The sequence below is a fragment of the Xyrauchen texanus genome, chromosome 35 (genome assembly GCF_025860055.1).
Source record: "Xyrauchen texanus isolate HMW12.3.18 chromosome 35, RBS_HiC_50CHRs, whole genome shotgun sequence".
Taxonomy (NCBI): Eukaryota; Metazoa; Chordata; class Actinopteri; order Cypriniformes; family Catostomidae; genus Xyrauchen; species Xyrauchen texanus.
In genome coordinates, this window is record NC_068310.1 from 25842113 (window position 1) to 25869487 (window position 27375).

Sequence of the window (27375 nt, forward strand, 5' to 3'; positions counted from 1 at the left end):
AGATAAAGAATGATCATCATGAGGTCAAAGCTGACAGAGCGATGACTGAAATATAAAAGGATGTTAACATTAAAACATGCACTAAGACTACGCACACATCAGGTTCACACTGAACTCCATCTCATTAATTGGCCGATCACTTCCAAACTGGGAGGTCAGTAGTTTAATTGGTTGCATTTGAATGGCAAACAGTGACTTCATTGCTTCAGGTGCAGAGGCACCCAAGGGAACAGCACATCATATATGGGCTCAGGTTGCTCCCATGGGCAACATTATAGCACATTTGAATACATAGATTGCTTTCAAGGGAGATGAGCTAAACATCAGAATGTCTCCGATACCAGCGTTGGGGAGTAACTACTGTAAGTAAAACTATTACTCAGTACTTGATACTCAATTCTTGATTCTGATTGGTCAACCGCACCATCAAAGGACTGATATTTCTGTATAATGATCGAGGTCAAGGTTGATAAGGGTTTAAGAAAGTAATTAGTAATAAGTAATGCAATTACTTTTCAGACAGATTTATTAGTACAGTAATCTAATTACACTGTAGAAGATGTAATTAGTAGTTAGTAATTATTACTTTTTTAGAGTAAATTACCCAACACTGTTCAAGACTGACTACCCTGTCTGTCAGGGTTCAGTTTGTGATAATGACTGGCTGACTGTAGATTATCCCTTATGTAATTTAACTACATTTTCATTAGCGTTAGTGTAGCTCAGCTACTTCTAAAACAAAGTAGCTTTTCCATTAACAAGCTACTATTTTCCAATTTGTCGTGTGGTGTAATAAAATGCTACATTTCTGTTTTTTGTCAGCTCTACAATTAAGTGAGCTGAGTCAAAGATCAACTGTGTTCTCCTAAATGGTCCTCTCTGACCATCGGACGGCGCATTTACAGTAAATAAACAGGTTAAAATAAAATGTCTCACCGATTTATTAAGTTCCCTGTATAAATACAAATTTGACTGCCTAAATCATGTTGTTTTGTCATTTTAATGTTTGTATTTATAACAAATGTATCTGTTAAATTTTATTCTGTCACTCAAAAATCACTTTGTCACTTTCACTCAATTATTACTGCTTTGGTTGGAGCATTAAATAATGTCATCTGATATTAAATATTATACTTTAATATTTTCCCCCTTAAATGTTATTGCCTTTTTCAATGTACTGTAGTTAGCTAATTTTGTTAGTAGCATTTTTTAAAGTAGCTTGACTGTAGTTTAACTATACTTTGGTAGCTATGATATTAATAATTTTAAATGATATGAGTAGCTTGTTATCAGTTTCTCGCTCTCCTTCTCTCCACCGTTCCATACTTTAAGCACAATAAAAACAAGCAGACTATGAGTGGCGATACATAGGAGGGATGGGATGAATGAAAGAATGAGAGATGAGAGAACAGGTTAAAGGAAGAAGTGTACGGCTGGTTTTTGGATGAACACATGTCTCCTGTCAAGTGGCAGTGACCTTGAACAAATTGCAGAGAGAGTGAGAAAGAGACATGAGGAGTGAGAACCAGGGTCCCACAGAGCCCCTCACTGAGCACCTGTCGTTCAGATGATCCAGGAGAGAGTGAAACTCTTAATGAGAAGAGAAATGTAGATAGATGTTTAGTCCCCTTTGAATCCACTGGTCTCTCCCTCAAGCTGTGTATTTTAATAATGACTATCCAGATGAGCTTTAGATTGATCCTAAAGACAAATCCTGAATGTAGGGCCACATCTCAAATAGGTCAGTAACAACAGATATACATGGCATCGCTTCACATAAGTAAATAACTCAATAATAAAGTTTTAATGCAATTCAGGTGCAAAACAAATAACCAAACTACATTTACAGTGTCTCCAAAAAGTATGTAGGCAAGTTACATTTCAAAATGTATGAATGTCAATGGATTAAAAATTTTTAAAAATAAATAAAAAATGGCATCTGCAAAAACAATTATGCTAATTTTGCAATTACTTTTAACCAGCTGGTCTCAGGGTCATATTTAGTGGATGTACAATATGAAGTCAATTATGAAAATCTTTTGGTTAAATTTTTTGCTGTCTTATATATATATATAAGTGTGTCTTAATTCTTCAAATACTTTTTGGGGACACTATATATTTCTTTTCTGATCCAAAAGTTTATGCTCCAGTCAGTTTAAGATGGTCGGGAATTTCAACATTATAAAGTGTCACAGATATTAAAAAATATAAATCCCATCAATAAAAACCACCTGCACTGTATGTACAGAACATAAAGGCATGTGTTATTGTTGCATGTATTACAGTAGACAGGTGCCATCGCACTTAACCATCAAATGAAAGCTATAAGTGGGAACAGTTGCTGTTTATTGGAGCAGATACTCAGAAAGGGACACTAAACTGTTTGTAAATCTTCATTATTTTGCTTTTGAATGCACAGCTCCTCAGATGTTTTAATTATTAAGGCACCCCGGGACAGCACAGCACACCATGTTCGTAACTGACAATTATGTGTCTCAATAATGTTTTAGACTTATCTTTTTTATGCATTTACATTTGTTTTATAACAGATGCCTGTTTACCAAATTGTTCTGGCTAACAAGAAAGTGAACCACTTTATGTAGATGTGCACTTTATATTTCCAGTCTTAGTTTTTGTTGTGCAATGCTGACGTCTGGGTTTTGGTGTCAGGAGAGATTTAATTAGCTGAAATCTAAGAGAGCCAAACATTACAGCCTGGTTATAAGGTCAAGGATTGTCTTCAAGTGTCTACAGTCCAATTATATGGAAAAAAATTAAATCAGCTCTCTAACCAAAAGTCATCAAAAGGTAATCCCTTCTGCTGATGAAAACAAAAATAACACACATTTCATGAAACAACCCTACCGAGTACATTAATTTCTTATTTTCTTCTAAATTCATCTGTATGCTATCAGACATGTCCGGTTTGAGACGTGATCCTGTGTCAGTCCTGTCCTCAGCTGTGACCAAGGAGGCAGAAATGGCTCATTCATTTAACCAATTTAGGGCCAATTACTGTGACGGCAGCCCAGCGCTGCTCACTATTCCAGCCTGTCTCGGAGCGACAGGGAGAGAGACGGCCAGCCCCTTACCTGGCCGCCAACGCAATTCAGCATCAAAACCAACCTACCCTTACAGACACACATAAAAAAAAGTATCGTATTAAAGCAATAAGTAAAATCTCTGAAACGTAAAGCCTGTTTGGCTTATTGTTTTATAAAACAGTAGCAACAGCAATATGATAAAAGACACAAATGTTCAATAAATAAATAAAGATATCAGTTTTAGAAAAAAGGCTGCTTTATTCTACATATGGCACTGGGTACACATTCATGAGTGTCGCAATGTTGAGATCATATGACCAGATGAATATTGCTTGTTTTATCTCAACAATCCACTATGATTTAACTTGCAGAATAAATTAATCATGACAGACTGTTAATTGACCTGTATAGTAAACATAAAATATGATCTGATTGGCTATGATTCTGTAGCTATTACTTGAATTGTAGGAAAATTGTCCTACCGTGTCTCGTTAGAGCATGGAGTAACTGTGAGCTGTTTACAATTGCCAGGCAATATAGCAACTTCAGGTATTATTGCAGAATTCTGCTGATGTTCAGCTAAAGCTGTGCATGTATTGTCTATTTGGCTAATCCTATTAGATTTTAGAGCCACTTTATAAACCTATGCTATAAAGGCATATCCCTGCACTTTTATCCAAAGTGACTGCTCGGCAGTGAGTGTCTGGGTCACCAGCTGCCTCTCACACCCAGTGGTTTCATTTTTTCACTAAGCGAGAGCACATTAAAATGGCTCCAGGTTTGTGGAGAAAGCTACTCATTAAGATTCTCAATTAATTAGAATGAACACACTTCTCGGCACTGCTCTGCACTTCGTCTGGCTTCTTTTAGCCTAAACACAAGTCCTTCAACAAATACAAGAGAACACCTATGCATACTGCTCTGCTTGAAAAGTACATATAACTGCAAGGAATGAAAACATATAATGAGCAAGACAAGATAAGACTATTCAAGAACACTGTCTATATTCAGAATGGAATAATAGCATACTGGATAATGTACAGTATATACTGTATGCTGCCTTCCATATATTTTAAGTATTTGAAACCTTATACAATGCTAATCTGGAATACTAGTGCACTGCTTACTTCATACTGTGCAGTATACAGTATACTGTATGCTTCTGTCTGTTGACAATATTTTTACTGTAACAGTATTTGAAAAAGTATACAGTTCTAAACTGGATAACTAGCATACTGCACTGTATGTATTGTATGTTGCCTTCCATTTAAAAATAAGTATATAAAACATTCTTCAGCACTGACGTGCACAGACCGAGGGCAGCAAGAGTTCACAAATCTAAAGGTGCCCTTTTGGTCATCCAGAAAAGGGGAGAAATTGTAATAATTCAATTAAAATAGTAAATAATATTAAATTAAAATCTCATCATAATCTCACAATAACAGTAATAATGTGATGTGATGAGGAGGAGGGTGTGGCCGGCCCATCAGGATGCACGTCCGGCACTGAATTGTCCTAATCAGCCAGGAGGGGGATAAAGATGAGCCAGAGGCACCAGTTCAAGAGATAGAGAGACACGCGGCTGCTATGTGTGTGCGTCTATGTGTTTTATGTTATGTTTCTGTTCTTTTATGTTATTAAAGTTATGTTGACTGTTCTGCCTGTTCCCATCTCCACCTTTCCCTTAAGCTGAGTCTTTGCCCATTATATTGGTGCCGAAACCTGTCATTGAGTCCTCGGCGCTGCCATCCGCCGGGAAGCGGAGGAGCCACTGCTCTCCACCAGTGGACGGAGGAGTCGCTGCAAACCGCGGGGATTCGGAGGAACTGCTGCCGTCTGCCAGGAAGCGGAGGAGCCATTACCGTCTGCCAGGGTTCGGAGGACTCACTGCTGTCTGCCAGGGGAGGAGCGGCTGTCATCTGCCAGTGGGTGGAAGAGTGGCTGAGGACCAGGTGATGGCGTGTCTGGGGACTGGCGAGCAAGTCCCTCTCCCCTCTCCCTCTCCTCGTCTCTCCCAGGGCTCCAGAGAGACAGAGAAGACCTGCTGGCAGAAGGTCTCCAGGAAGAGAAGGAAGGGTAGTACGTCACGCTGGAGGTTTCCCCGGGCTAAATCGGGCGGGGGAGAAGTGTGACGAGGAGGAGTGCATGGCCGGTACTTGAGGATGCACGGCCGCCGCTGAATTGTCCTAAACAGCCGGGAGGGCGATAAAAACGAGCCGGAGGTGCCAGTTCGAGAGAGAGACATGCCAGCCCGCTGTGTTTTTATGTTTAAGTTAAGTTATACTGTATCATTAAATTTATGTTGACTCTTCTGCCTGTTCCTGCCTCCTCCTTTCCCTTACAGTGTTATTACTGTATGAGATTTCTTTGTAAATCACGGGTGTATTAAATAAACTTAAGCAGAGGTGCCTTTAAGAGTGCACACTACAGCAGATCGGGGGCAGATTCCAATCGCAAGTGATCCTCCCTGTGCCCTATGCTCACTCCGAACTGCAGAGCTCTTGAAGTGGGTACTCTGAAGAAAACATTGCATTACTGAATGAATGTACCCTTCTTGTTTTGTGGAAGGGCCCTCTTTGTTTTGAACGAGCTTTCGAGTGGCGTTCCCTCCCGCAGCAGTGTCCTTTAAGATAGCAAAAAATGCAGTTTTGAATTCGCCACAGAACACTGATGTACCATTACCTCAGACGAGTAACAGGTCAGATAAAGAGACCACTCTATGTATTGTGTTGTAAGATCATCAAAAGAATAATACTCAATTGCTAACGCATTTCTGAAATCACGTACCACTAGTGTACACAGATTTATTAATTATAATGGGAGCGGTCACGTCACTTTCAGTGATAGAAATGTAATTAGTTTTTTATAGAATATTGACATAAACAGAAGGAGCTGTCAGGTTCAGCCAAAGCCTATTTGGTTTTGTTGAAACTAATAAGCCATTAGACTAATCACTTTCCGAAAAATAACATTAGGCTACCACAGTAACGCTGCTCCCTATATGCATATTACGCAGTCTGCGTGACCCTAGCAGGACACCATCATGTCCTAGGGGGCACCAGAAACTCCACCAGCTTACCTTACTCGCATAATATATGTTATATATATAGATCCCCATATAAGACATTTTTTAAATCAGTGCCCTTTTTATCCTTCCTCACCGTCCTTGCTAAGGTGAGTGCATGTAACTGTTATAGAGTATACAATGTTAAACTGGAATACTAGCGCACTGCATACTGTGCATTATACACTGTATGCTGCCAACTATATTTGAAAAAGGACACTGCTGTTCAAAAGTTTAGGGTCACTTTACTGAAATTATTCTCGTGATCTGAAAAATCATTTGATCTGTGCTTAAATGTTTGAAATTAGTTTTGTAGACAAAACTATAATTGAGCCAACATATGAATATATTTCACTATAAAACTAAAATGTTATAAAAATGTAAAATAGTTTTTGAAATTGATGACTTGGACCAAATAATAAAGAAAAGCAGCCAACAAGTACCCAACATAGATTGGAACTCCTTCCATACTGTTAAAAAGATTTAAAATATGTATATTGTATATATTTAAATTTGTATAAACAATGTTAAAAGCAGGACTGATTTAAGCAAAACATCACTGCACACACACACGCGCGCGCACACATTTTATATCATCATGGGGACTTTCCAAAGACTTTTCAAAGATTTTACACAGATCTAACAATAATTTCTATCTCGCAGAAACCTTTTTGGTTTAGTATGTTTAATAAGCCATTTCCCTCATGGGGACCGCTGGCTGGTCCCCACAGTGTAGGTGATCTCAGGTTTTACTATTCTTGTGGGGATATTTGGTCCCCAGAATGGAGGTTAAACCTGTACACACACACACACACACACACACACACACACACACGCAGGCAGGCAGGCAGGCAGGCAGGCAGGCAGGCAGGCAGAACTATATTTGGCCACAAGGAGGTGCTACTGTGTCCTTGCTGTCTGACCCTTCTGCAGATATCAAACGGGATATAAATCCCTTTTATCCTTTTTTCACAGCTCTTAATCAATTAGTCTCCCCTTCTCGATCTGTAGGCCCTGCAGTCCAAACTCCTTCCCAAGAGTATCTTATGTTAAGCAGAAGTTGTGCAGGGAGATAAAATCTTCTTCCCAACTGCATACCTTAGTGCATGGGCTCAGCACTCAAGCCTCAAACCCTGGCTGTCATGCCTTGCTTTATGAGCTGGATAACGTCATGTGGAGGTGAGACACAAGGCCAAATGTCTGTGGTTCTTGTGTGTGTGTGTGTGTGTGTGTGTGTGTGTGTGTGTGTGTGTGTGTGTGTGTGCGAGCAAGGTGAACAAAGAGATGTGATAAGACTATGAGACGCTACAGCTGAGCACGGAGCGGAAAGCTGGTATGTGTCCCAGCATGTCTGACATTTATCCAAAACATCATCATACATACAAACATACACAAACACTCAGTCTCAGCTGAATATTAAAAACATAGTTCACCCAAAAATGAAAATTCTGTCATAATTTACTAAACCTAATGTTGTTCCAAACCTGTATGACTTGTTTTTCTTTCTTTCACGGAACATAAAATGAGATATTAGGCAGAATGTTAGCCTCAGTTACTATTTACTTTCATTGTGTCTTTTTTCTATACAATGAAAGTAAAATGTGACTGAGGCCAATTCAGCCTAACATCTCCTTATTTATTCCACAAAGGAAAGAAAGTCACACAAGTAGGGATGTTGCGATTACCCGATTTCACAATTAACCGTGATTAAAATGGTCACATTATTAAACCGTAAGAATTTGGAAGCTACGGTTAAAAACCGTAAAAAAACAAACACGTTGTCTGTTTTAAAATGAGTCTTTCAGTGTGGGTCTAACTACTTGCGTTGTGCCTGTGTCCTGCCCTCTGCCTGGCTGGTCTGTGAGGCTGTTACTATGGTAACGGAGTTCACGAGGCGATGGTCTAGGTGGGGTGTGTGCAGAATGTGAACTTTCAGCGCATGTGAAACTCTAAAAATGAAAACATGACAATGAAGAAGCGAATTAAATCAGCTATTTGAGAGCAGTTTGACATCTAAACAATGATACAGGAGTTGTTGAAGACAGGTATCCAGTATGCAAAACTCGCAGTCAAAAAATGTCAGCAAAAGCGGTGAACGCGTTTAATATGTTCCAGCACCTGAGTGATCACCATCCAGAGATGCATGCCCAGATGAAGGTAATCATTTTACAAACACAGTAAATATGATATGTAGTGTACTACTTACCATTTGGTAAAGTCAAACACTGAATTGAAACTGTATAAATCAGAATAGTTGTTTATTTTAAATTTAAAAGAGGAGGGGTTACCCTTTATATTGTGATTGCGATGCCTCCAAATAGTATTTCCTAGAGGAATAAGATTTCAGTGAGGGTAAAAGTGCTGTGATAATCCGGCCGATCACACCGTTTTATTTTAAACATATGGTTTAAGTTATAGTTGTTATTGATTACTTATTTTTAATTTATATAAAATTGTATTTGTATTTATTGACAGGGTATACATACTTTTTTGTTGAAAAGGTACAGTACGCTTTGGTGTCAGGAGGAGCACTTCTGTACAAGTACTTAAATACAAGTACTTTACCTACTTGTTTTCAACTAAGAAGTAGGAATATATATGTTAACTGAATGTCCTAACAAATGCTGCAATAAAACTGAAGTTGTTGCATAATAGGTCAATTTGCAGATAATCGTAAAAATCGTGAAATCATGATTTTTATTATCAGACAATAATCGTACCATCAAATATTCACATTGTGACGTCCCTACACACAACTATGAAAAAATATGTGGGAGGATTTTCATTTTCGGGTTAACTATCCCTTGAGCAGATAGAGCGAGTAAGAGGAAAAAACTGTGTGAAGCAGTTAAACGATTTGCACTTCTAAGTTTGAGTGTGCGTGAGGGAGAGAGACAGTGGAAGAGCAGCGAAGAGATATAGAATGTATGTAATAAAAGACCTGTGATTTAAAATGTCACAAATTATACGTTTATGCGAGATATGCCATCATATTGGCCCAAATGTAATTTATGGGTGCTATAATTGTACTATTTTATTTTGATTTAATCCAACCTGCATTATACATTGGGTTACAGTGAGTGTGTATATATTCTGGAGGTAGTACTAAATATGTATTGTCATTTCAAAGGGCAATTTTTGTTGCAGCATCTGATAAAAAAGAAAAAGTAACCCATATACACAACATACAGTACATACTTGCATACAGATATGCAGATACACAATTAACAGAAACAGAAATAATAAATAAAGTATGACAGCTTCAGTCACCATACACATTTATTTTATGGAAAAAGATGCAATGAAAGTGAAAGGCTATTTACTTTCACTTCCCATGCCTCTGAGATTTGAATTGACAACACAGTGTTTGCTATAAAAGATCTGGATGCTTGTACAGTCCTAAACTTAGGAGAAAAAGTTCAAATTCTGAATGAAGTATGTGAGTATATTAATCCAAAATACTCCTTTCGAAGGGCCTATTTCTCATATAGAGCAGACAAAACAAGCTGTGCTGCACCTACTGTATTTGGCCCCAAGTTCACAGTGTTCTGCAGCTGCAAACTACTTTTTAACGTTCATTTCATAAAATCAACAAATCATGGAACATTTTTAAACATATTAAATAAAAGATTTATAAAATTTCATATAATAAACATAAAAAAACTTCAGTGTCCTGAGTAGTCCATCTAAGGTTGCAAAGTTGGTTCAAATCCAGTTGCAGAATCTAAGGGTGGGTTCACACTTGTAGTTCGGTTCTCTTGGATCTCTTGGTCCGGAACAAAAAAGAAAATGATACATTTAGTCCTGGTTCGCTTAGCGTTCACACTGGCATTTTTTATACCGAACCAAAAGATACAAAACAAATGGTATAAGAATAAGGTCACAACCTGATTGGACATCTTTTATTATGTATATTTTTTGACGGAACTTGCCGAACATCCAAAACAATGCTGGCTGCTGGGCTAAATGCGCTGGTTGGTTGTTTATATATATATATATATAGTGGTACTTTTACCATCTGAGAACAAACGAAGAGATAATATAATGTGTAAAAGAGTCAAAACAGCACCAGGAATTCCTCCGATGCGCACACAAATGAAGATATGCTGCAAGGACGGATGACGGCAGTTCCGGCAACTGTACCGAACTGTAATGGTCAACATAGTTCCGATGATGAGAAGAAACAGGTATGCTTGAGGTCAGTATTAAAGGCAAATTACTTCCTGTTATTGGTCCATTTAGACGTCTTTGGCCATGCTGTGTTCATATCAAAGGAACAGCACCAGAGTTTGTTTTGAAGCGGACCAAGAGATCAAGGGGACTCAGTCCACATGTTTGGTGTGCACCAAGGTTTGGATGGCAGCGTTCATACTTCTTCAAATGAACCGCACTAACAGAGCGATCTCACCAGAGTTCATTTTAATCGAACCAAACCTGCCAAGTGTGAACACACCCTAAATTAGATTAAATCGAAGCGGTGTTAAATGAGCTCATGTTGAATGGAGATTCAACTGTCAAAAGTACGTCCGTACAAACAAACTGGCCTTGCAAACCAACCCATGTTTCTCCCTCACCTCCCATGAGTTTTGCTCACATGTTAGGGGGACAGACAAGAATACTCAACAATACATAATTTTCCTCAATACTCACACAAACAGACATAGCCATACATACATACTTACAGAAAGAAAAGGTGAAGTAATTACAGAATACATGTGTAATGACACCCCAGTGAGATAATAGACAGCTCAGGACGAAAAGCCCCTGAATGGACCGAGCCTTGATCTAATAATCAGGTGAATCAAGGCTGCGAGGCTTTAACTACCTGACTGGCTCTCATAGAAAAGTGCTGAGTCTGTTTCCAGAGTTACAAGCCAGAAAAAGTCAAGCAGAAACCTTTACCCTTGCTCTGAAACAGACTAAAGTTGGAAAGAAGTTTACAGGTACTTTCTTCATATTCACCTTTTCTGTGGCCCCTGCATTAGCTTGACCCTTCATGGCCCAGGGCCCTGTGCACGTGTTTCAAACAGGTAAACAGATGCACACTCTAATCCTCTGATAAATCTGGTCTTGGCACCACAGTGGGGCCCGATGTTGGATGTTTAGCGAGAATGGCTGAGAGGCAGGATGGCTTGTGGGAGGCGGGATCAACATTATTTACTCAGACACACTTCCTCATCAAGTCCTGACAAGAACTGCTTGAAGCTGGCTAGAAAATTGGCTATCAACCACCATAGAGCATAAATTAGGTTGCTCATAAGAAAGAGATAGTGACAAAGAGAGGGATAAAGCGAATAAAAGACAAGAAAAGGCAGAGCTTTGTTGATATTTGATATTTTAGGTCAAATCACACAGGGGATTAGAATACAATCTAAACATGTTTCATTGTGTTTTAGGATCTGAAAAGTATGTTTTTTACAACGTTTAAATCTAATTCGCAGGTTCATATAATCAAGCTCCTCCTGTTCTTATGTTTAGAACTTAATTTGTGGAAAATCATCATAAAAATATATTTTAATTTATTCATGACCTTTTTTCAACTTCCCTCTGACCCTGCAAATTATGGTATATTTTTCAGTCTGATCTCAGTCAAATAACATGATTTTGGCAACATTTTTACAAAACGATATTACATGTTTAATTTCGCAACTTGCATGCTCTTATGTACCCTGGTCCTTTGCATCGCAATTGCAACACTATGATTTGAGCTACCGCACAATTTGATCACACTTGAACAAGCTTGTAAATGTTATGTAATACATTTATAAAGCATTAAAATACCTAATTTGAAATATCTAATATCTAATTCATTCATATTTATATTTATTTAACATATCCTATCTTTTCTGCACATTATGTTTATTCTTTTGCACATAATTATATTTCTGCATATTGTGTATTTGTTCATACATTATTATCCTGTTTTATTTTTCTTTATATATTTTCATTTACTGTATTATTTCATTTGTATTTTTTATTGTATTATATAATATTCAACAGTTATTTCCGGTTCTCAAATCTGATTGGAAGAGAGATGTTCTCTGAGCACTGATGGTTTGACACCATCAGCACTCCGACGCTTCACTGTGTGTATCAATGCGCTTGCGTTCGTGCCATTCTAAACTAAAGTGTAAGAGCTGTGCATATGTGTCTTTTTTTTTACATTACATGTGTTAGCCAGCAGGTGGTGGCAGAATATAATTTTTGTGTGTAATATGAGCCAGTTAGGTGACATGAAGTGAATCCGCGTATAGGAAATAGCTTTAAATGGCTTTAAATGAACAACTTCAGCATTATGACTCGTCACAGCTGAGAGACACAACAGACTGATTAATTACACAATGGGTGCTGTTTAAAATGGTGGAGGACATTGCGGTTTCTATAGTGATCGACTCTTGCACACAATGTACCGTGAAATAGGGAGAAAAACCACTGCTTGGACACAATTTTCCACAGAAATCTGATCTTCAGAAAGCTGACAGTCTGCTTGGGAGTGGCAACAAGTGATTGCACACGCTCCGTCTCTCTCTCTCTCTCTCTCACACACACACATCCGTCCTTGTTTATCCAATAACTTGTTAGAAACAGCACAAGCTGTGATACTATTTCTGAAGTGACATTTTTGAATTACTAACGAAGACTTGGATGCATCATTTGTTTTGAACCAGCAATGGCAGATTCTGATCCGTTGTGTTAGAAAGTAGTTCCGTTTTTATGACCATACTTAGTTTTTCCTCATTTTTAAAAATGTACTTGTTCATTGAACTGTAATATATAAGAAATATCACACACGCAATCATGCAAAATGGTCCTATATCAGATCAGCTGTGATTACCCACAGCCAAATCACAGCAGTGCTGATGTAGGACCATAGCGCACTCTTACTCGTGTGATATTGCTTAATTAGAAGCTTCCGTCAACATGAAAAATTCCTTGTGAATGAAAGCATACTTGGCAAAAAAGCTCATGCTGATTCTGATATACTGCCTTACAAGTCATTGTGGCAGGGCGGAGGGCGGGGCCGGGTCGTGATCCTTCACACCAGGTCCCGTATTAGGCTAATCAAACCTCCGTGAGGGATAAAGGTCGATTGCAGAGGATCGTGCGGAAGAGAGAGAGATCATTTACAGACATGTCCGTCATATGTGTGTGTTTGTCTTTTGTTTAAGTTTTATATTAAACTATTATTTATATTGACAAGCCGGTTCTCGCCTCCTCCTTTCCATTGATCACTTTACACTGTTGCCGAAATCCCGGGAAGGAGGAGGGATACGCTGTAGTAGAGTTCTCGCCACTACCGTCCACCCAAACGGAGCAGCCGGGGGACGAGGAGCCCAGCCGCCTGAAAGAGGACAATGGCCGCCGACCACGAGGGGAGAAGGGGCTCCTAACCGACCACCTGGAGCAGTCAGGGCCGCTGCCAGGAGCAGAGGAGTTCCCTACTAGCCGTTGAAACGCGGCGGGGTTTGAGACCGCTGACCGCGAGCGGGGAGGGGCTGCCGACCACCTGGAGCGGGAGAACCACTGCCAGGGGCGGGTAAGACCCCTGCTGTTCCCCCGAGAATGCGGCGGGTGTTCCGTCCGCCAGGGGATGGATGACTGCCTCTGATCCGCCCAGAGAGGCGTGGCTGTTGTCCGATAGAGGATGGAGGAGTGGCCGAGGAGCAAGCTACGGCGTATCGGAGAAATGGCAAGTAAGAGTTTTTTTTTGTCATCTCTCTCTCCTCTCTCTCTCTCTCACTGCCACTCTGCGTTGGGCTTTTCCTGCTCTTTTAAATTTTACAGTGTTTTTTTAGGGGGGTTCTACACTGTTACAGGAAGTACCCCCCCATTTTAATTATTTCTGTTTCCCTCCCCTTGTCCCCTCCCTCGTCCAGGTAGATGGGGATGACCGGCAGACTAGGCTTAAAGCGCGCCCTCCCCCAGGGAAGGGGGGTGTACATCAGGCCGGGGGCTCCCCAGAGGGAGGAATGTGGCAGGACGGAAGGCGGGGCCGGGTCGTGATCCTACACACCCGGTCCCGTATTAGGCTAATCAAGCCTCCGTGAGGGATAAAGGTCGACTGCAGAGGATCGTGTGGGAGAGAGAGATCATTTACGGACATGTCCGTCATATGTGTGTGTTTGTCTTTTGTTTAAGTTTTATATTAAACTATTATTTATATTTACAAGACGGTTCTTGCCTCCTCTTTTCCATTGATCACTTTACAGTCATGAATTATAGTAAAACTGTTATGGTGTCATAATATCACATTGCATGAGGAACAAGGCAAAAAGTGTTTTGAACTGATAATCTGCCCTTTTACTCGTGATTAGTGTTAAAGTGAATAAAAGTAATTTTTGTTAGCCCCTCTAGTGTTCATTTCACCAGAACCTGCTGAAACATATAAAACCAGAGGCGTCGTTATGGGCTAAGTGAATAATTTTGCTCTAGCCCTTAATGTTTTCTGAAAACCAGGCTTCAGCCATGCAGCACAGATGTGTCTTTTAGATCAACATCAACTGCCTAGGCGTTGAGTGGATTAAATGATATTCATCTCATGTTCGATGATTATACGCTCTAAATATGCATTTTGTCTAAAAGTGAAACGTACATTAGCGCTTCGCAATTAAAGCTTTTTTATGGCATGAGCATGGCATGAACCATTACCACTTGCACACTTGAAGTGATCTGCTCTGCTTCGTTCTAGCGTGCCGAGCGTGCACAACAACCTAGCTTTGAGCGGATTACTTACGCAAGTTAAATGGATTTCCCTCGATATCACGGTGCAGATGACAAATGCAACCTATTTGATTTCTAGCAATAATAATCTAGATGATAATAAATAATCTAGTTTTAAGTGCTGTGGAGAAAGTCAAACCTCTTGAACAGACAGCCCGACATTATAAACAGCACTGAGGCGGAAAAGAGAGTTTACGTTTTTTTTTATTACACTTCAATCTTAACCGTGGTATTTTGATGTAAAATGTATAAATATGTTGTAGTTTTTGTGGCAGGGCGGAGGGCAGGGCTGGGTCGTGATTCTACACACCCGGTCCCTTTTCAGGCTAATTAAGCCTCCGAGAGGGATAAAGGCCGATTGCGGGCGGTGGTGTGGGAGAGAGAGATAGTTGTCTTTTGTTTAAGTTTATCATTAAAATATTATTTATATCGTCAAACCGGTTCTTGCCTCCTCCTTTCCATTGAACTAAGTTACAGTTTTATATTAAATAATCTATTAGGAGGAATCTGTTAAATTTACATTTTATGACAACTGTGGGAGTTGTAGATAATATTTTTAAACATTTTTCACAACAAACACTATACGTTTTTATTTGTATTTTTCTAAGCCCCTAAACCCCTGATGTTTTGGACTCAGCCCCCTTTGTTTTGAAATCCTAGTGACTCCTTGTGTACAACGAACTATGTAAAAATATATTTGTAGAAATATAAATATAGTAACATGATTCTACAATATCAGGTTGCCAATTTATGCTGCTTTGGCATTATAAATGCTTCTTTCGTATGTAAGATCACAAACAGCACTGAACACTGTGCTCTGGAGCTCATACACTGGCATTGGCTTTTCTGTTGCTTTCAAAATCATTTTAAACTCACCCATCCATCAATAACAGCCTCTTTTCAAAGCCTTTTTTGATTCATGATGAATCATACACCAAGTGCATTCAAAGTGGCAATTTTTGTGTATTATTTCATATAACTGTGGTATTACTCGTCAGGTTCTAGTATGTTAATAGATGTTTTCAACAGGGGCTGAAACACAGTTTTACAGGAAATACAAATAGATGTATTGAAGTAAGCAGGGATGTGCACAGACATTTTGAATGGCAGGGGCTCTAAACCTTTTTGAGGGGCAATCGCTTCAAAATTGTCCATTGATTGGGGGAGGTGGGTGCATTAATTGTGGATGAGAAATTGATGCGTAATGTATTGTGTTGAACACAAGGAGATTCAAAATCTTTTCCAAACAATCTTTTTATTCAGGGTGTATTTAAGGAGGTTTGGTTAATAAAAAACTGTTTGTTACCTTAATTATTAAGTCAATAAGAATAATGGACCCGTTTACACCTGGTATACACCGTCTCGAATGATTCGATCACATGTGGTCAGGTGAGACACATCACTTTTACACTGTTTGACGGGTGATGGGTGGTGCTTCACTGCTGCTGGGATGCATTCAGGACTGATTACTGTACTGTTTATACCTCAAATGCGATGTGGTCACGTGTTTTTGACTACCTTCATATGCGGTTTTTATGATCTGATCACAAAATATTTTTGACCCAGATTAGACCTGTATTTAGGACTGGCCAATTGTGATCAGATCATCCGAATAATAACCTGAATTAATAATTGATTGCGAGCAAAGGCCCAGTACAGTATTGGCTACCTTTCCAAGTGTATTCTCCATATATTCCACAGTATACATAATATTGCTTATATAGATGTGTGCAATTTTGAACAATGAGGCAGAAATCCAAACTAAACTTTCTTTATTTAAACTGCACATTTGTTTCCTCATTCATGAGAGTGCACATGTAATCTGAGACGGCCGCTGTAACACATTGGGTAATATATTATATTATAGCTACGCCACTGCTCCATGAGATGTGTGCGTGAGCACACAGTCAGAGAAGTCCAATGTGGATTTCTATTTTTTTTATTATTGATTTATGAATGCAAATAAAATGATTTATGAATGCTGGTCTTAGCTTTTTTCAATAGGGTATACAGACTATTCTATCACTAATGCAAAATATATGCATGTGTGTGAATGTGACAAATATTGTACTCAAATGCATTCTTCTGACTTGTGCCAAAGTGTGTCCACATTACATGTGGCCAGTGATCTCAACAAAATGTTAAAGGGCCGTGAAACTGACAGATATCCTTTATAAGCACACCGCTGATTCCCGTGACATTAGCTTTCATTAATCTCCCTGACATTTATACTCTCTGAGCTATTTTTTATCAAGTTCTATCATTTTCTTACTATTATTATAAATCGCCCATGTATGGCTGAAGGCCAGCTTGAAGTGTAAGATGATCTGTTCTTATCCATCTGTAATCTTTGTGAATGTTCCTTACTTTAGGCCACACAAGAGACTTTGAAGGATGGTAAAGTTGGCATGAAGTGCTGAGGGTGAATCTGACATGGGATATCTGCTCAAGAAGGAGAGGAGAGCTAATAATCAAATGCTGTTTTTATCCATAGACTCACTGGCAATTGCAAAAAGACATTACTATAGTACAACTGCAAGGAACGTTTAGTTTATTGTGCTGCCCTGGTCCTTCAGAGTTCAACCAGCTGATCCTAAATCAGTCTCAAGTATCTTTGCCACGACCCTGTGAATAGCACAGTTATCTTTACACTGGACCAGTGCCCTGAAAGTGCAATAACATTCATATTTCCCTTACAAAGAATACTGTGGTGATACTATGGAATAGAGATGGTATCAGGTGGTAATACCACAGCACTTTGAAATATACCATGGTATACTTAATCTGGTATTGGTACTCCAAGGTTCTACCAAGTATACCACGGTAGTACTATGTAATACACCCAACAAAAATAACAATCAAAACAAACATGGTACAAACATGACATTACCATGGTACCATGTCAAAAAACATTAATGGTACTTTTTTTGTCAGTATCCTACCACTATAAAATAATCATTGCAGCTTTGACTAGTGCTCTGGAAAGTGACAACTCCCAATCTCTCCAACTGTCTTAACTTCCCCTGCAGCTCTTGCCATCTATCCTTTCCCAATCCATCCATAACCTCCCCTCCACCGCCCTTAAATAGTTCAGGTCTGGGGTTCACGCCAAGGAACAACAATGGCCATCCTGTCTTTCTTACCAGCTCTCTCAAAGCCTCCTGCCCTCAGGTATGAAATCCTATCACTTAGCACAAATGGCTGGATTAGCCCAAATTCATCTGCAGAGGGAGAGAAAGAAGGCCCTGAGATTCCAACACAGATAGCAGAGAGGAACAAGGGTAAGATGATCCACCTCTGCCTGTTTTATTACCAGTTCCTGGAGGACTCCATGTAAGCAACCGTCTCACTAAAAGGAAAAACTGCAAACCAAGTACACAATGTCTCAGTAAGTCACAACACAGGACATGAATAATAGAGGAGGGTTTGTTCAAGGCAGGAAATGAAGGTTCATATCTGTAGAGTGGCTGTGTGTTTTTTATGAAGTGAATGAAGTGGCATGATAAACGAGTGTATCTTCCATGCAGCAGACCGGTCTATCCATGTGCCATTAGTGCCTTCAGTCCAATCTCTTTAAGTGCTCTGGGCTCTTTGAATGTCACTCGCCATTGGTCTCTGTCCATGGGAATCTGATTGTCCTTAATGCAAGGAGACTTGTATGCTTACTTTGAAGACAAACAACAATGTATATGTTATGTGCAACTGGAATTGTACATTTTCTGAAGAAAACGTGAGTGGTGCTTGCCCGTGTAAAGCTAGCTACCTTAATGTTGGACTTGAAAAACTTCCCCAGTATTAGCTAATCCTTTCCAAAGTGTCAAAGAGTAGTTTCCTGGACATTATTAGTGTGTTCTGAGTGGTTGCTGCATCCATTACAACAGTGTGCATATGTCAATTGTGTCTATATTGGCTTGTGGTAAAAAGAGTATACTTTGACAGGCTGAGCACTTGACCATTCGATAGACAGAATGACATGCGGAAAAAACATAAAAAGTATAGTGGAAAGTATACCCCAACCTAAAGTATGAGCAACGGTAATATTGATACAGTACTTGGTTTAGCAAGCACCACTGATTACAAAAGACTCTACTCACCAAAATTGAACAACCAGAAATTTGATCTCTCAGACGTACCTAAATGACAGCAAGCACAAGGCAGGTAAGCATTAATCCATGGTAACATGTTAAAACATGTTTTAATTTTCATCACAAATGCAGCAAAAATATATGTTACTGTAATTTTACAATTAAGCTGAGAGAAGCTGACAGCAAGAAAGACAATCTGGAGTGAAAAAGCAAGATATAATATAGTGAAAACAAGCAGGGATGTGGGTTAGTCTGAAAAAACATTATTTTTGAAAATAAAGGTCCCAAAGGCTGCATGCATTAAACAGCAGAGGAACACAGAGAAGGGGGGATCCTGACCTGCTTCTATGAATCTTACAATTCCACACAGTCACCTAATATATCTCACTCGAGAACAGTTAGTGTCTGCAAAAGGACATTCATTTCACATTCATTTGCTGTTGATTTAATCACACACTGAACAGCGAGTAAAGGACCAGGCTAGCTATTATTAACCCCTAAAAAATACATTCACAGCCCCAGGAGGGACTAATCCCCATTTAACCTTGAATGTGTACTTCATGTACACCTCTTTCACGCTCACAAAATGACTGCAGTAACACATGTTTATTTCTGTCACGTGTACTGGCAAGGATGACCTTGCAGTCCAGCTAAAAAGTGAGTCTCCTCTACTGAGAAATGTATACATTTAGGTATTGGTAATGTATAACATTAAAATCATTGTTAAACCTCTCCTCTCCTCACTATGGAAGCCGGATCCTGCATAGGAATAATAATAATAATAAAAAAAAAAAGTAATTCTGACTTTATATTTTGTTTCCCGACTTTGACATTGTTGCTCATAATTGAGTTTATATATCGCAATTTGGAGACATAAACTTGCAATCGTGAGATTTATCGTTGCAATTATGAGACATTATTAAATCTCGCAATTCTGACTTCATATCGCGCAACTGATGCAACTTTGTTTCTCACAAATCGAGTTATAAAGTCACAATTGTGAGAAATAAAGACAGAACTGTGAGATATAAATTCAGAGTAACCTTTTTTTTTTTTATTCAGCGGCGGGATCAAGGCACCAAACCTCTCATTGTAAATCAATCCTTTTCTTCTTTAAGTCCTTTTGTCATTTTCCAGTAGGAATATCTAAAAATCCTTAAAAACAAGAGTAGTTTACCTGGGAATCTACATTTCATAAGATATTTAGACAAATTTTCAGATACGTTATCTTTAAAGGGGTCATGACATGAGGAATAAAACTGTCCTCAATCTTTTAACGTAAAAGAGTTCATTGAAACATTGTAAACAATACTGTACGTTTCAGAACTCAAAATGTCCTTCTCACTGCAAAAAGAGCATTTGTTGAAACTAAGCTGCCAAAACAACTTCTCCAATTCCTCCATATTGTGATGTCATACTGTGATAGACATTTGCATCTGAATGCCTCAACAACACATCAATGCTTGCTTTACCTGCCCAGTAGTGGTGAGCAGTGAGAAAGCAGTGAGAGAGAAGGTCGGTCAAGAGCAGAGAGCCAATCAGAACTGTGGAAGTTTACTGTCAAGTGTTAAAATAGAAGCAGCACCAAAATAGAGCATTTCTGACAGAGGGCAGAATGAGGTTGGAAAATTATCATGATTTACAAATATGACTTCTTTTTTTGTTTTGTTTTTTGGTGCAAAGGACTTGTTTTCAGGATTATAAGTATTTTTACTTGAAAAACAAGTCAAAAACAGGCTAGATAAAAACTTTCTTTTTGCAGTGATCTAGTACCCCTACTTAGTGCTGCAGAACGAGACAGAAAACAGGTAGGAGAGGAATGGAGAGTGTGAAGGGAGAGCTCCAATGCAGTGTAAAGCAGGAGGTTTGCTGATGCAGATTCCATCATTGTTATTGTGATGTATTTTTTAATGAGTCAACTGCCCCCTCTCTGCCATACAATGCCCTGATTGAATGTGGCATCCCATTATCATGTAAAAGATCCGGGGCTTCATCTGTGAGCTGCTGACTGACAGCTGATATCATCTGAGTAATTGCACTGGACACACACACACACACACACTCACATTTTTGAGTATCAGGAATTTTCTGGAGCTGGTGTGTGTTTGTGTGTGTTTGTGTGTGTGTGTGTGTAGGTGTGGTGAATCTTCTCGTCAATCGTCTCCACTTGGAAGAGTGGGATAAGAGCAGTGTTTTGTGTACTGTTAGGGTGTGTCTTGGACTATTATACAACACTGTGGAAGAATTCTCTGTGCATGCACACAGAAAGTGTACAACAGAAAGTTCATAGGAATGTACAAAACTACATCTTTTTGCCTGCACAACCTTTATAAAAGGGTTGGTTCACAAAAGTATGTGTTATGAAATATGTTATGCCTCAGTCACATATCCTTTAGCTGCATCTTTTTTCCATACAATGAAATTGAATGTCGATTGACAATGTCGGTCCCTAAGATTCTGCAAAACATCACCTTTTGTGTTCCACAGAATAAGTCATAGGAAAGTCACACAAGAAAGACATGTTTGGAACAACATGAGGGTGAGAAAAGTGAACAAAATACTTGCATTTAAAAATAGATGGAATGGAATAGAATCCAGAGGTCTCAAGACACACTTTTTAAAAGTTGGACTAGCCAACTTTTAACTTGACAAAGTATTACAAACAAGTCTTAAAAATCATGGCAAGATGCTCAAAAACAACTTTTCTGTTTGTTTGTTTTTTCTGAGAGGTTTTACTGTGCAAACGCTGTCAGCACACTAATTTTGTACTCTAGAGCAGGGGTATCAAACTCCATTCCTGGAGGGCCACAGCCCTGCAGAGTTTAGTTCCAGCCCTGCTCCAAAATGCCTCCTTGTAATCTTCAAGCACTCCTGATTAGCTGCTTCAGGTGTGTTTCATTAGGGTTGAAGCTAAACTCTGCTGGACTGTGGCCCTCCAGGAACCGAGTTTGACACCCCTGCTCTTGAGCCTTTCTTTAAACAATTTAAATTCTCTTTTCTCTGTAATTGGTTTTTATGACTGTTCCATGCGTATTATGTTTTGATTTTCTTATTATAATGTCTTTATTTTATTCTCTTATTCTTTATTTTCTCTTATTCTTCTCATATTTAAACTGCTTATTTGATGTATGTACTGTATATGACACACCTCAGTTGGTGCGTCATCTCTGCAGCATCTTTAACTGCTTGCCTTTGTATCTGGAGTAATTTTCCCCATTTTCTTTCAAACTTCTCTACCTCCTCTTTCCTGCATCACTGAGCACTCCTCCCTTCTTCCTCTGCTTCTTCCTTTTCCTCTGTCTCTGTGCAGTAAATGATGATTGAGCAAACAGCATGCTGGAAGAGGGTTGCAGAATAGATGGTTATCTTGCCTCCACATGCCATGCATCCCCAATCAGTCACCTCTTTCTTCTTTTCTGTTTTTCTTCTCTTTTTTCCACCTTTTTCTCCCTCAATTATACCCCCCTCTCCCTTATTTCTTGATTTTCCATTACTTTGGAGATAAAGTAATACAGTGGCAGAGTGCAGCATGTGTTAAAGTGAAGTGTATACATTAACAGGTGAGAGAGATGGAGAGAGAGAATATGGTTGAGATATAGAGGGAGTCACATGGAAAATGTTCAATGATATGCTGTCACTGTGAGTTTGTGTGCACCTTACATATACAACGCTTCAATGGTTTTGTTGTTTCTCAGGAGCAGAAAACCATCCTCAATTGGGCCGCATTTATTTTTATCTCGTTGAGAGACATTTGTACAAAATACATTATGGTTGTATTGGTAACTGAGATACAAACTAGCACCCACCTCTAAATGATAAAAAAAAAAAAAAAGTCTTATCATGTAATCCCATACGACTGCAGGATGATCCCATTCCACCATGAATGACATATAACTACAACCACAAACATCTTCGATGGACCTATGAATGAAACTGTGAGACTTAACTGAGAGTCGCCTAATGTTCCAAATGTGAACTGTTATTATTGCTTTAAGAGTTCATGTCATTTGCTTGGGAAAACTGTTTACAGATGAAAGGTTTTGCATAGCTCATCATGCATTAAGATGATGATTCGAATAAGCCGGCAACTCCGAGAGGCGTACGGAGGCTTCTTCTTTCCGTTCACTGCCTCAAATGCATAATTCATGTTACTAAGGCCACAGCTGTACTAACCTCTTACTTTTGCTGGTATTTCTCCACTCCCTCTCTTTCATTTGTTCATCCCTCTCCCTTAATGTAAGATTAATAGGTGATAATTAAGGACTCCTCTGACTGTGTCAGATGGACTGAGTAAAGAGAAACATGTTTACTCTCTGTCTCCCTTCTGCTCACACTCAGACAGCCATGAAATCAATGATGCTGTACAACTTATGTGGATTAAGAGGAGGCTGCTGCATGTTTTTCATAGCAGAGAGGATATTAGCAAGCTCTCTAGCACCGCTGTAAGAAGATTGCAGTCCTTCATAAGCTCAACATTTATATTAACTCAAAGAGGAACCTTAAACAGAAATCTAAATGATCAAAATCAAAAGTTTTGTGGCTTTAGCTCCGAGGTCATTTACTGTAGAGTATATACTTACTTAAATGTTCTCCAATGGGAAAACTAACCAAAATTATTGATGACTCATGTTGCACCACAACATTTGATTTTTGTCCAATCAAATGCTCTCTAGAATGAGGATACCCTTTGTTTGCAACCAACCAATAAGCAGCCAATCAGGGTTTATGTAACAAAAGTAACTCATGTAACTTAAGCCTGTTGGCGTTTTTTATTTTTATGGATGAGCCAGTCAAAATGTCTTGTCCATACTTGTTTCAACAGGAAATATGGTAACACGGCACAGAAAACTGTGCTTGTCAAGCCATTTTATTAAGTCTTAAAGCTGATCTCATTTGCACAATCGACCTGCACCATGAAGGGCATTGAGGACAAGTCGTTCTGGCATCATTCTGCAATTCGATCAGGCTGGCCATTAAATCGGTCTGTTTGTGTAATCGGTCTTGCGTGGAGCATCCACAACAGGCAGCAACAGAGTCCATAACATCCCCAGTGATTCTCACAATAATGCCTTCACCCCACAAATAAAAAGATCATCAGATCTCTGTTTTAAATGCCCATGTGTTTGTATTAAGCATTTAGATCTATCACTGTTACAGTTGTTTAGAGATCACCTCCATTCCAATCAATTGGCCTGTCTGAAGGGCCGGTTTATCTACCATTATCCTTTGAGTAATTCCCTTCTTAGCCGGGGTGGAACAAATGGAAGAAGTCAGAGTTTCTAATTCAATGAATATTGATGTGTACCTCTGGCCATGGTTGGCATATGTGTGTAACATGACTGTTGATCCAGAATAATGCCAGGCTTTATCCACAGAGCAAACAACCAGTAATGGAAGCGGAAAGAAAGGAGCACTCTCCCTTGTTTCTCTCTCACTGTCTATCTGTGTTGATACTATATTATATTGAACTAAGTTCTCTGTTCATTTTGGTTTCTCTATAGTATCTCCCTGTTATAAAGACCAGCTTAGACCATCATGAATTTCCATGGTGGTCCAATGTGGTTTAACCAAATTAGTGTTGGTTTTGTGCTGGTCTAGATTTAGCACATTTTCGTGAAATCCGGTTCTGTTAACGGATATCAAATGTGCATTATTCCAGCAAAGAGGACAGAAAGCCATATTAAAATATTCAGACAATGCGCTGAGACATAAAACGTGACCAGTGTAGTGGTCCAATTCAGCAACAAATGACTCCTCCTGCCACGGCACTGAACCGACCGCTGACATGGCCGGGACTCTTTCTCGGCTCCTCAGCACAAATATGAATGAGTGGTGCACGCCATCTACATTTATACCCGTATGTCCGGGGCGGAGAGTGACATGCAAATTCCACTTGGCAATTTTCATTGGCCTTTCCTGAATAAAGCAAAGGTGATTAAGGCTCTCAAGAGTGAATCCTTAGTGTCACTACATTGACACAACTTTTCGTTGAAAAAGACTTCATATCTTGTCATTCTGCTTCTCCAGTAAATGTTTCTTGTTTTAAGTGAACATTTGTTTTTTAAAAAAACAAGACAAAAACACTTTAATTTTGGCTAAAAGTCTAAAACTTAAATTTTGTACCCACTTACTAGTTTGGTTGAGAAGCCTGGAAAGGATACCAGCAAACCAGCATCCAACACAAAACATTTGCTTGGGACCAAAAATGCTTGTCTTTTAAATGAGACTGTCTTCTCACTCTGCCTCTCCCTGCTGCTATTTTAAGAGGATGCAATGTCTCTCTGTAGCAAAGGACATGCACATATAATTTAATGCACCTTGGAGGTCTCCCTGGGTTGCCGGCTGGACTACGATACATGGTTTCTGAATGTAAGATGCGCATTTTTCTCCAGAGTGAAGAGTCGGGTGAGGAGGGGAGAAATAGTAGCAGAGCTCCTGGAAGCTCTGTGAGCCAGCTGGGAAAGGGGAGAGAGAGACAGTTGAACGACTGCATGTGTAATGGATTGCAGCTTTGCGGTTCTGTCACCTCACTGTGGGGCACCAGATAGGACATATATGAAAAGGATTCGGAATCATAACAGCCCTGTGCTTTCCCTTTTGTCCCTGCTTCTTGTGCGCTTTGTCACCCCTCTCCTTCTCTATCTGTTTCCCCCCCTCCCTTTACTACCATCCACCTCTGTGACTGCGGCAATGCAGGGCAGTCAGCTGAAAAATCCACTGATTGTTTCTGACAAAAACAGAGGGGATGATTGAGAGAAGAGAGATGTAAAAGAAATTAAAAAGAGAGAGAAATGGGATGGAGAAGAAGAGAATGGATGGCACATAAATAAAAGTGAGTGAGAAAAGGAGCATTTGAAAAGAGGCAGTTTTAGAGGTCATTGGTTTTGTGAGCTGAAGGTTGTGGCATGGGGAGGGTGGCACCTGTGCGAGCTGGTGTGTTTGATGAGATTTGATAAAACCATACAAAGAGTTCATTGCAAAACACTGAATCAACATAACACATAACACATTGCACCTTCACTTATCTCCTCCATCAAAGATCAATTAATATTTGATAAGATGATTAACTAAGATCATACTGGTCAAAATTTACAGTTCAGGAAGTTCAAGCATTGGAGGTGTTTGACTGGCATGTTGGAAACTGAAGTTTAACATTAAGGTCATGGGTTCGATTGCTATGCAATGCACATACTGATAAAACATGAATGCACTAGTGGTCGCTTTGGACAAAAACATCCTCCAAATGTATATGCCTACACATTTTGAGTATACACTCTGTTAGAGGGTACGTTAATCCCAATGTTGCAAGGACATAGAGGAAAAACGCAAGGATTGGTGACAGTGTCCAAAAGTCAACATTTGCTGCAATGCACTCTGATGTAGACATCTGTTAGCCAATGAGAATGTCAGAAATCAAATTTGCCATTTACTGCAAGCTGACTCATGTCTTTCCACTGCCTTTAAACAAATCTTAGGCATTCATATCCATCAAAAGGTCAGACAGAGCTTTCTCTGTGTCGGAGACCTAAAATGTACAAATATAAAGCAATAAAGCAGGTGTATGTTTTACATAATGCATTCTAAAGAGTTATAAGAATACTTTTCATCATTAACACACCCTTGGTGTTATCTCAAACCATTATGACTTTCTTTCTTCTGCAGAACACCCAATGAGATATAAGGTGGCCTGTTATCCTCAGTCACCATTTGCATTGATTGCATCTTTTAACCTACAATGAAAGTAAATGGTGACTAAGGCTAACATTCTGCCTAATTTCTCATTTTGTGTTTCACAGAAGAAAGAAAGTCACATGTAGGGATGCATAGTTACTTGAATGCATTAAGGATCACGAATGTATTACGATAATGGATGTAGCAATTAACGAATTGTGAAAACTGACGATTACTGCATTCCATTTAAGTCTACTCCTGTTGCGTCAAAGGTTTCTATCTACAACGTACAACATGTTTTTTCCGCAGTTGAGTATTCTAACCAATCCCTGACATGTCTGTTGAGCAATGAAACAGCAATGGCGAATCAGAGGTGCTTAAATTAGTCTATAGTCCTATCACTAAACGATTCTAATGTGCAAGTTTTAAACAGTCTAATGCCCAGACTTACTTTATGATTGACCTCATCAGCATACGAACATTAGCATACGAACATTAGTGCTGAAGAAACTTCACCTGAGGGGTAGCATACGAACATTAGTGCTGAAGAAACTAGACCTGACACTTTGCTTTAGAGCAAAAGCAAAAATCATAGTCAGTGATTGGAATTGCTTTAGATTTGTTAGATATTGCGCTGCTCGCTGTTAAATACACTGCAATCGAGGAACAAAACAAAACTAGAATGTTCCCATTCTATTAATTGACATTAATAATTGCGATTAAAATATAATGGGAAATAATCATACATTGTGATTTTTGTCATAATCGTGCAGCCCTAGTCATATGGGTT

General features: G+C 39.2%; 1 protein-coding gene across 1 annotated transcript in view; it reads right to left on the reverse strand.

Annotated features, from left to right (window-relative positions):
* The window catches only part of znf385a (zinc finger protein 385A), a 102071-nt gene that overhangs the window by 56442 nt on the left and 18254 nt on the right, over positions 1 to 27375 (reverse strand). The window lies entirely within an intron of this gene.